Source organism: Panthera onca, chromosome A2 (genome assembly GCF_046562875.1).
Source record: "Panthera onca isolate mPanOnc1 chromosome A2, mPanOnc1 haplotype 2, whole genome shotgun sequence".
NCBI lineage: Eukaryota > Metazoa > Chordata > Mammalia > Carnivora > Felidae > Panthera > Panthera onca.
Genome location: NC_138340.1, coordinates 46,310,934 through 46,322,520, shown reverse-complemented (window position 1 = coordinate 46,322,520; position 11,587 = coordinate 46,310,934). Strand labels below are relative to the sequence as shown.

The 11,587-nt window shown below is 37.8% G+C and overlaps 1 long non-coding RNA gene across 1 annotated transcript in view; it reads left to right on the top strand.

Moving 5' to 3' along the window:
• Positions 1–65: 65 nt before the first annotated feature.
• LOC132678783 (uncharacterized) overlaps positions 66–11,587 on the top strand; it is a 47,680-nt gene continuing 36,158 nt past the window's right edge. The window contains exon 1 of the long non-coding RNA XR_009609812.2: positions 66–159. This is a non-coding gene — a long non-coding RNA (uncharacterized LOC132678783). The remainder of the gene's footprint in view (positions 160–11,587) is intronic.

Below are 11,587 nucleotides of genomic sequence, written 5' to 3'. Positions count from 1 at the left end.
CACGGGTCGTGCGGCTCCGCTGCCTTTTGGGAGTCGTAGTTTTTCTCTCTCCTTTCACAAGTGGCCTGTGAGGGCGTCTTCTCAGCTTTCCTCTACGTTTTGGTGTGGCTCGCTCTGTTTTGAGCCAGATGCACAACAAATAATACAAAGCTTTGTAAGGTACGGACATAGCTTTGGAACCATAAAATGAAGTGCTTTAATTTTTCCTGTGAGCCTCAGGGAGTGTTGGAGGTGAAGTCATTTGTGTAGGTTTCTGAGGGCTGGGAAGATTGCGGGAGTGGGGGGAGGAGCGCGCTCTAAGCTGAGTGGGGAGCTGCACAGCAGGGTTTTTCAGGTTCTGGAACTTGCGTGGAAGTTGGGTGACGTGTGAAGGGGTTTGCTCTCAGGCGGCAGAATAGCCTTTAGGGCGTCGTAAGGCATGTGTGGGAACGCCCTGATTGCGGTATCTGTTTCCTATCAGCTTCCCGTTTCCTAGAAAAAATTCTGCCTCAACAAAGGATTCTGATAAAAACTCGAAATTGCTGAATCCAGTGGGATATTTCCCAAGTTGTCTGACCTGATTGTCCTGTCGCATCTACTTGAAACCCCGTCTCATTGCAGCTTCTGTGGCACCTGCCCTGGATGGGCTGCCCTCTGGCTGACTGTCCTTTCCCGCCTGATTCTGAAATATTGGTGGGTGTCCCTCAGGTTTCTGCCTCTGCTCCTTCTCACTTGCCTTGTCTGGGCTTCCTCAGTAATAGCATTTCCCCACATAGCTTCAAATACTGTTATCAAGTATTAGGTATTCTCTCTCCAGCTCAGACGTGGATATCTGCTTCGCTCTGGTTGTGGATAGCCGATTATTGAACATAAAAAAATTTTTTTTATGTTTATTTATTCTAGAGAGAGAGACAGAGCGTGAGCGGGGGAGGGGCAGAGAGCGAGAGAGAGAGACTGAAGCAGGCTCCAGGCTCTGAGCTGTCAGCAGAGTGGATTGCAGGGCTCCAACTCTGGAACCTGGAGATCATGACCTGAGCCCAAGTCAGACGCTTAACTAGCTGAGCCACCCAGGTGCCCCTGATTATTGAACATTTTTCCTGTCTTACAGACACCACAAGTTCATATGGACCTTAGGTGACTAATTCTTCTGCAAATCTTCCTTTTCTCTTTTAAAATAAACCAGGACAGTAATTTGTCCACGATTGCCAGAGTTACTAAAGCAACAAACCAAAGCATTTCCCTGTATTTCTTCTTCACTTTAGACCTCCATAGCTAGGAGCTTCCTGGCCAAATCTTGTTGATTCTACTTTTGTAATTTTTCACATTTTCATTTCTATTTAGTTTCAGGTTGTGGTTTCTTCCTTTGACTCTTGAAATTCTTTTCTTCGAGTCTAACATTCTCCCAAATCACCCTTACTTTATTATACTTTGTTTAAAATCTGTACATAAAACAGACACATAGACCAATGGAATAGAATAAAGAACCCAGAATTGGACCCTCAAATGTATGGCCAACTAATCTTTGACAAAGCAGGAAAGTGTATCCAAGAAAAAAGTCTCTTCAGCAAAGGTTGCTAGAAGAACTGGACAGCAACATACAGAGGAATGAGTGGACCACTTCTTTACACCATACACAAAAATAAACTCAAAATTACGAAAGACCTAAATGTGAGACAGGAAACTATCAAAACCCTAGAGGAGAACGTAGGCAACAACCTCTTTGACCTCAGCCGCAGCAACTTTTTCCTGGACACATCTCTGAAGGCAAGGGAAATAAAAGCAAAAATGAACTATTGGGACCTCATCAAGATAAAAAGCTTCTGCACACCTAAGGAAACGGTCAACAAAACTAAAAAGCAACCGATGGAATGGGAGAGGATATTTGCAAATGACGTATTGGATAAAGGGTTAGTATCCAAAATCTGTAAAGAACTCACCAAACTCCACACCCGAAAAACAAATAATCCAGTGAAGAAATGGAAAAAAGCCATGAATAGAAGCTTTTCCAAAGAAGACATCCAGATAGCCAATAGACACAAAAGACACAAAAGATGCTCAACATCGCTCATCATCAGGGAAATACAAGTCAAAACCACATTGAAAACCACCTCACATCGGTCAGAGTGGCTAAAATCAACAAGTCAAGAAGCAACAGATATGGAGGTGAGGATGTAGAGAAACGGGAACCCTCTTGCACTGCTGGTGGGAATGCAAACTGGTACAGCTGCTCTGGAAAACAGTGTGGAGGGTCCTCAAAAAATTAAAAATAGAATTACCCTATGACCCAGCAATAGCACTCCTGGGAATTTATCCAAAGGATACAGGAGTGCTGATTCATAAGGGCACATGTATCCCAATGTTTATAGCAGCACTATCAACAATAGCCAAATTATGGAAAGAGCCCAAATGTTCATCAACTGATAAATGGATAAAGATGTGGTTTGTATATACAATGGAATACTGCTTGGCAATGAGAAAGAATGAAATCTTGCCATTTGCAACAATGTGGATGGAACTGGAGAGTATTATGCAAAGTGAAACATTAAGTCAGAGAAAGACAGATATGTTTTCACTTATATGTAGAATTTGAGAAACTTAACAGAAGACCATGGCAGGAGGGAAGGGGAAAAAATAGTTTCAAACAGAGAGGGAGGCAAACCATAAGAGACTTTTAAGTACAGAGAACAAACAGGGTTGATGGTGGGAGGGCAGTGGAGAAGGGAAAATAGGTGATGGGCATTGAGGAAGGCACTTGTTGGGATGAGCACTGGGTGTTGTAACTGAGCGATGAATCATGGGAATCTACTTCCAAAGCCAAGCACACACTGTATACACTGTATGTTAGCCAACTTGACAATAAATTATATTAAAAATAATAATTAAAATCACGTGTTTGTTCCATGTTTCTCTCAGAGTCCACCTTCTGTATCCTGGCTTATAAGGCCCTTGCCTATTTCTTTGGTCTCAAATTTTAACTCCTTGTTCTACTTACATTTTCTCAACCAGTCATGCTACTTGGGCCTCCATACCTTTGGTCACATTATTCTTGTGTCTCCATTGCCTTTTCCCCATACTGTCTGTTTACTCAGCTCAAGTGTCTTCATTTCTGTATCTTTCTTGATCCTGCTTTCTATAGGTTTGGTTATTCTTTTCTTTGGGCTCCCAATTTACTCTATAAGGTATTTCTCTTGGTTTCTGAAACTTTTTAGTGTACTCGCAGGCAAAACTCTCTTATTAAAGTCATAAAAATTACATATACATGGAAGAGATATAGAAAAGAGGGAGGGAGAGAGAAACATTTTAACAAGTAATTTTGGTACATTTATTTGTATGTCTTTTGATACAGGGCCAAAGTCTGTGTGTGTGTGTATGTCCTGGGGGTGGTGTGGGGTATACTGATTAGAATCCATGTCATGCTTACTCTCAATTCCAGTTTGGGGTCTTTAAAATGGTGCAGGAAAGAAAAGACAGTGAAGAAATCTGAGTTCATGATCTGTGTCCCATTCCCCCCCACCCCATTTTTTTATACTTTTCTTAGACCCATTTCAATACAAAACAGTTTTTGGTGGCTTGTCTTCTTTTTTTTTTTTCCCCATGTTTTCCAGAGTGTTGCTCTTAGTTTTTCTGGAGGGAAGAAACTGTTTACACTCATAGTTCGTACCATTCCGTTGGTATTAATAGTGTCTTAGTTCATGCTGCTATAACAAAATACTATAGGTTGAGTGTCTTAGCAAACATTTATTTTTCACAGTTCTAGAGGCTGGAAGAGTGCCAGCCTGGTCAGTTTCTTGGTGAAGGCCCTCTTCTTGGTTTGCAGTGGCTGACTCTTCTCATTGTATCCTTATGTGGGGGAAAGAGAAAGAGCTAGCTTTCCCTTCATCTCCTTATAAAATCGTATCATGAGGGTTCTACTCTCATTACATAATTACCCTCAGCGGCCCCACCTCCAAATACCATCACGTTAGGTCTTCAACAAGTGAACTTTAGAGGGTCACAAACATTCAGTCCATACCCAATAGGTTTAGAAATAGACAATCAGGCTTATAATGTGTATCCAGGAACAAGTAAGAAAGTAACTTAGTTTTGCACTGAAGTACACGTGTGATACAAAAACCCATTTTTTTTTCTTTTTAAAATTTAAATTTAATGTACAGTGTGATTTTGGTTTCAGGAGTAGAATTCAGTGATTCATCACTTACATACAACACCCAGTGCTCAGCACAACAACTGCCCTCCTTAGTACCCATCACCCATCTAGCCCATCCCCCACCCACTTCCCTCCATCAACCCATGGTTGGTTCTGTATTGTTAAGAGTCTCAAGTGGTTTGTTTCACTCTCTTCTCTTCCTGCCTTCCCATATGTTCATCTATTTTGTTTCTTGAATTCCACATATGAGTGAAATCATATGGAATTTGTCTTTCTCTGACTCACTTATTTCATTTAGCATAATACATTCTAGCTACATCCACGTCACTGCAGATGGCAAGATTTCATATTTTTTTAAGTTTATTTATTTTGAGAGCCCAACACAGGGCTCCATCTCACAAATCAGGAGATCATGACCTGAGCCAAAATCAAAAGTTGGACCCCTAACTGACTGAGCCACCCAGGTGCCCCAAGATTTCTTTTTGATGGCCGAGTTATATAGCATTGTGTGTGTGTACACACACACACACACACACACACACACACACACACACACCACATCTTCTTTATCCATTCATCAGTCAATGGACATTTGGGCTCTCTCCATGGTTTGGCTATTGTTGATAATGCTGCTATAAACATTGGGGTGCATGTACCCCTTTAAATCTGTATTTTTGTATCCTTTGGGTAAATACCTAACAGTGCAATTGCTGCATCATAGGGTAGTTCTATTTTTAGTTTCTTGAGGAACCTCCATACTGTTCTCCAGAGTGATACACCAGTTTGCATTCCCAAAAAAATTCATTTTTGAGAGCAGGTTTAGAGGGGAAAATAGGAAATTGATTCTATGTAGTAAAATGCCCCAAAGAAATGGAGCATAGAATCTGGAATCAGACACGCCTAAGTTTATAGTTCTACTGGACCAGTTTCTGACCATGGGAAGCAGTAGCTAATATTTATTTATTTGTTTTTATGTGCCAGACACCCCTAAAATCTTTCCATGTACTAATTATTTAATTTCCATAATTAGGTATTTGAAACCTTATTAAAATGGCCTACCAAGGATCATTTTAGATTTAACTAAATGTTCAGACTCACAGGACTCTCATAGGCCACATGTGGCATTAGGTTCACTGAGAATGCTCAGCCTGCCATCAGAGAGGCTTCAGATGTTTTGTGGGAATAGTGTATGTGGTCAGTTACACGGCAGGTCACAAAGGTGCCTCAGAACATTCTTCTTTGTCTTCCCAGAGAATGGCTCAAATGCAAGTAGAAGAGAACCTCATTAATAGAGTGTGGGAGCTTCCTGAAATCGAAGTCTTATACCCCTAAGAGCCATAGGCTTAAAGGTAGCTGCCTAGTAAATACTTCATCAGGCATGGTTATGTACTTACTCTTAAACTTAGGAGATATTCATTTATGTAATGCAATCGGCTATAATATAAATAAGGGATATAAGGAAGGTTTAGGTAAAATGCTATGGAACTTCAACAGAAGGAAAAATTTTTGGGGAGATCAGGGAAAGCTTCACAGAGAAGAGTCTATTTACCATAGGCTTTGAAGAATGGATAGGATTTAGGAAGATTAAGAGAGGGCATTCCCGGCAAAAGGAATAGCATGAGTAAAGGAATAAAGAGAAAGATGTGTATAGAAAAGAGTAATTTCAGATTGGCTGAAGATAGGTTCATTTCATTTTTCAGGAATTGTAAACAATGAAAAAATTTTGCAAATACCTAAAGAACATGCTATTTTTCCATTTTAAGAAAAGTTTTGAACAATGATTACATGCATAGTGGTCTGTTTACCAATTTGGGGAAAGTACTCATGAAGAAGACAAGATGTCCGAGGAAAGTTCCATTCCAGCAAACAAATAATTGCATATGCCCAGAAATTAATAAGAATAATAAGAGTGTTATGAAGAAAGAATTATAGGAGCAATGAGAAGACCCACTATCCTGTATTTGCAATTACCATGCTGTTTTTATTTTTTTACTCTTTCGTGGTAGTATCATCTGCCCTTTGGAATGATATTTTGAAGGATCCACTTTGGTTTTTTCCTGAAGCTGTTGGTGACGGTGCTTCCTGAATAAGATATTCAGTTCATGTCAGCCCTTCAGTTTAATTTGTTTTTATCTTGCTAACAAAGGATCCAAAAGTATTTTATATACTTTTGTGTGAGATTAAAATAATGAGAGGATGTTTGCATGCTGATATATCCAATCTTCAGAGTGCAAAGCAGTCAGTCTTTCATCTTTTCCACGTCTAAAAACTTACCTTGTTTTCTCTAGCCACCTGCTCTTCACTACCAGAAACCTAGATCTTCAAAATTTATTCTGAAAACTGTTACAGGTAAAAAGAAAAAGATGTATTCCTGGACATTAATGAGTAGCCCAAACTGACTGCTATGAATAGTCTTGGACCTGAATATTACATTGATTATTCAAAATTTTTTTTTGGCTTTTTCATTGGCAGAAGAAAAATGAATCTTGGATCGCTAATAAAAAATAATTCAGTATACTAAAACTCTAACATTATGTAGGTTGAATGATCTTTGGCTAAATTATGGAGTATGACCATATGATCTTACCATTTTTTAACAAAAATAGACTATAATAGACATAGTTTTATCATATATATATATGTATATATTATTTTTTACTTTTTTGCAATGTTTTAATGAAGTTCTGCATGATTTTGTATTAAGAAGCCACTCTTTCCTCAAAGTCTTACTAGCATTATTTGAGTTTAATCTTGGATATACTTTATAGTCAGTGATGAAAGGCCTAAAGTAAGCACAGGTTATATAGTTGTTAGTGTTAATGACAGCATGAATAGAATAATTTGGAAATCTTAACTTTCCCATAATAACTATCACTACCTAATATTAAGTAGGCCTAGTATAAGCACCTGGATCCTCTCATCAAATAAGATTGTGTAAATGAAATCATTTTGAAGAGAACAAAGCACAGCTGTTGATACTTTGGGGTTTCTGCCCCACTTATTGACTCTTTACTTTCTTTTTTTTTTTAATTTTTTTAACGTTTATTTATTTTTGAGACAGAGAGAGACAGAGCATGAACAGGGGAGGGGCAGAGAGAGGGGGACACAGAATCAGAAGCAGGCTCCAGGCTCTGAGCCATCAGCCCAGAGCCCGACGCAGGGCTCCAACTCAGGGACCGCGAGATCGTGACCCGGGCTGAAGTCAGACGCTTAACTGACTGAGCCACCCAGGCGCCCCGGCTCTTTACTTTCTGAGAACATGCCCCTCCCCATCATCCCATCTCATCCCATCCCATCCCATCCCATCCCATCCCATCCCATCCCATCCCATCCCATCCCAATCATGGAGTGGGCTTGCTGGTATTACACGACCCCTAAGTCTTAACTCATACTTTTGACTTCTTGATGCATACTTTATTTACACTAGGCCACTAAGATTGTTTTTGTGAGTAACTGAGACCAAACCCAGCTAAAACTATATGTATAATTTGGGAGCAGGAGGTAGCTTTATTTGGTATATTGGTGGAGAAGCAGAGGTATATTGATGGAGAGGCAGATAGTTTTCTAAGAGAAAAACAAGGCAGATAAGTGACAAGGAGAGAGGATTTCTTAGTTCCTAACACCTGGATATTTCTGGTTCTGATCGCTTTTTAATTCACACTACATATTTGTATTCTTATAATAAATTCTTCCTTTGGATTTAGGTGAAGTCAGTGTGGTTTCTTTAATTGTAGTCAAAGAATTTAGACCACTGGAGATGACAGTACTGTTATTACCATTATCATTATTAGAAGGTTCAGGCTAGAATATCAGCCACTCTGCTCTGTACAGAAGTTAGTTGATATTTATGAATTGGTATTCATTTTACAAGTTGGTAAGTTATGTGTTTTATTTTGAATACTTTGTCTTTTTGATGGGTTTTCACTACAGAATGCCTCCCAAGATAACATGAGTAGAAATTTACATCCAACAATAGTAAGAAACATAAAATTTATACCTGGTGGAAGGGATAATAATGAGTTATACTGTACATAATATGTGCCCAATATTGTAAAATGATAGCAGAACAGAAAGTAAATTGTTCAGAAAATGTGTCTTTTTAGTAGCTGAAATTGTATGTCAAAGTGGATGGCATGTGGATCATTTTGCGGTAAGAAAAAAATATGGCTATTGATTAAAATAACTTGAGAGTTGTAGTTTACAAAATTATGATCCTGTGTTATTTGTACTTTTAACAAGACAGTGGCTTATGTTTTTGTGTTTAGACTGCTAGCATATATATGGTTTCAGAAGAATAAAAAACTTGCTCATGTCCTATATTTTTAGCATTGCATTGTAGTTTAATGAAATCCATACCTTGTTGATATTGACAACAAAACGCATCGAGGAATAATCACAATCAGAATATTGTTAGCATAAGTACAGAATATTGTTAGCATAAGTAACATAGGTAAAAGAGGTGAAAGAAGAGAATTATATACTTATTTAACCTGAAACATCACCAGCAGGGAATTTATTTCACTCCTTAAAGACCTATGATCAGATTTATTACCAGGTGTATTCAAGTACTATGACCAAGGCTATGAGAATAGATTGGCTCTGTTTGCAACTTGTTTGCAAAAGCCATTCAAGGAGTTAGGTTCACACATTTTCATTTTGACTCGAGAATGTAGCTTTGCATATTACCTAGAAAGATGCCATGCATAAGTGAAGGTCATGATTTTTAAAAAGTACTACATCTCCTTTCTCCTCATTTATAATAAGGCACATAGGCCAGCCTCTTCTACTCATAATTTTGAAAGCAAAGATGTGTATCCTTTGAAGTTTAGTGCCACAAATGTCGTGTTGCAGAGAAATCTACCTGGAACATTTAAGCCCATGTCTACAAGGATCTATGAGATAATTTCACCAGATACCCTCAAGTATCATCTGACACCAGGATTTTTCTTAGGAGTTTTATTAAATTTCAATGTTTTATAATTCCTGCAACTTTCTATACCTCTGTCAGTATGTTCACTCTAGTAGCTTACCAGCTCCAATTCTGGTTATTTGGAAGGATAAAGGAAATTAAATCAAAGAAACAAAAAGACTGATGCAAAGAATTCTACTCAAATACCCAAACGAACATGGTTAAAGTATTTCTGGAAAAATGCTGATAATTTATGTTTATTTTTAGATATTCCAACCAGGAAAAAATGTTGTGAAATTAATTCTATAGGGAAAAAGCTCTTTTCTTTTTCATCATCTCAGTAAATGTTAATGTGTTAAAATCAATGTCATTGCTGTGAATAGGTAGATTTTTAGGTATGAATTGAACATTGTGGATACTCTTTTTCTGCAAAAAGACCTTCTCCAGTATCTGACTGCAAAGCTTGAAATCCCCATCAGTAAAACTCCCATTTGTGGTAAGCACTTTGGTCCTCTTTTAGAACTCCAATATTCCTGGAAGTGAAAGAAGTGATAAACACATATATGTTTTATCATACTGCTTTCTTTCCTGATACGGAAATATCTTGGGCATCCTGAGAACTTAGTGAAATTGGTGAGGAGAAGGAAAAAATGCGAGGCAGATTAAATGGACATTTATTGAGCACTTACATTCTCTAGCAATGTCCAAATATTTCTATGATGATGAAAATGTTCTGTATTTATGCTGTTCAGTACAGTAAACACCAGCTGCATGTGACTATTGACTACTTGGAATATGGCTAGTGTGAATGAAGAACTGAATTTTAAGTTTTATTTAATTGTAATTACTTTAGGGGCACCCGGATGGCTCAGTTGGTTAAGCATCCGATTTTGGCTCAGGTCATGATCTCACAGTTGGTGGATTTGAGTCCTGCATCCGGCCCTGTGCTGACAGCTCAGAGCCTGGACTCTGCTTTGGATTTTGTCTCCCTCTCTCTCTACCTCTCCCCCACTCATGCTCTGTCTGTCTCTCTCAAGAATAAATAAACATTAAAAAATGTAATTGTAATTAATTTAGATTTGATTTAAATAGTCACATAGAGTTAATGACTACTGTATTGGATGCTACATTTCTACACACTATGCTAAACATTATACATTTTTATTTAATCTTCACAACCACTTCATGAAGTAGGCAATATTTGCTGTCTTGGATAAAATCTGGGAACCGAAGTTTAGATAAGTAGTTTTTTTTTTTTTGTGTGTCTCCTATATGTATGAGTGGTATAGTGGGATTTGGGCCCAGGTCTGAAGCTGCCTCTCTGAAGACAAAGTTTCTCACAAGTTGTGTTGCCAAGTCTTAGCCATGTTCAGAGGCTACCTTTCCACCAGCTGCTGTGGAGGAAGTAAAGGCTTAGAAATCATGAAATTAAAAAATATATACAATATTTCATCTTATTTGAAAGTAAAATTTACCCTTGAACAGCATGGGTATGAATTGCATGGGTCTGCTTATACATGGATATTTTAAAGTACAGTACTGTAAATGTATATTTATTATTTTTTCAATAGCCTTTTCTTTTCTCCAGCTTATTGTAGGAATACAGTATAAAACACATATAACATACAAAATATGTGCTAATAGAATGTTTATGTTATCAGTAAGGCTTCCAGTCAACAGTAGGCTATTAGTAGTTAAGTATTGGAGTCAAAATTTATATGTGTATTTTCAACTGTGTGAGGGGTCAGTGCCTCTAACCCTCACATTGTTTAATTGTATAGTAATTTCTGTAGTGAAGGGCACCATGTAATTTGAGAGATTCTTTTTTTAAGGTCTGAAAAAAGTTTTATTTTGAGGGATGTTGCCCTTGGGCTTTGATTAAATAATCAGATTAATTAGTCTGCCTCAAAGAAACCTTTATCTTACTGCTGGGTATCCTACTCTTGAAGCCTGACTACTGAAAATGTTCAGTTAGGCCACTGAGGTCTCCGCCTTGTGACAGTCAGCTGTTATTATATAAATTTACTAGTCTTCAGTAATCTGAGCTAGGGGACTGAATAAGAGAAATCTATTGCATATATGATTTCATCTCTCTTGGTAGTAATAAAAATGCAGAGAAAATCACCAATTTATGAATGGCTGTTGAAGTGATTTCAACATTTTTAATAAGTTAATGGGAGCAACTGTTTGCTCTGTTTCTGTGCCACCTAGGACAGACCAAATAGGTGGCTCTATGAACTCAGAACCATTCAGCTTCAAAATGGAAGGCTAGAAGATTATTTTTATGGGAAGTAAAACTTTTTTTTGCAATAGTAAGAGGGGTTTTTCAGTGTTATACTGATCCTAACTCTTTCACTCTCAGTTATATGTTATAATTACACTGTGGTTAATGAATGGTCATTTCTTGCAGTTCTGGATTCCTCTCTTTAATCCTGATTCTAGCTTTAATACCCTCAGTTGGACAGTCTCACCTTCCATTTAGTTCCCTTGTAATTTTAATTTGCAGTATTTTTTTAGTCAAATAGCTTAACATATATTTGCTTTAGTAAAGT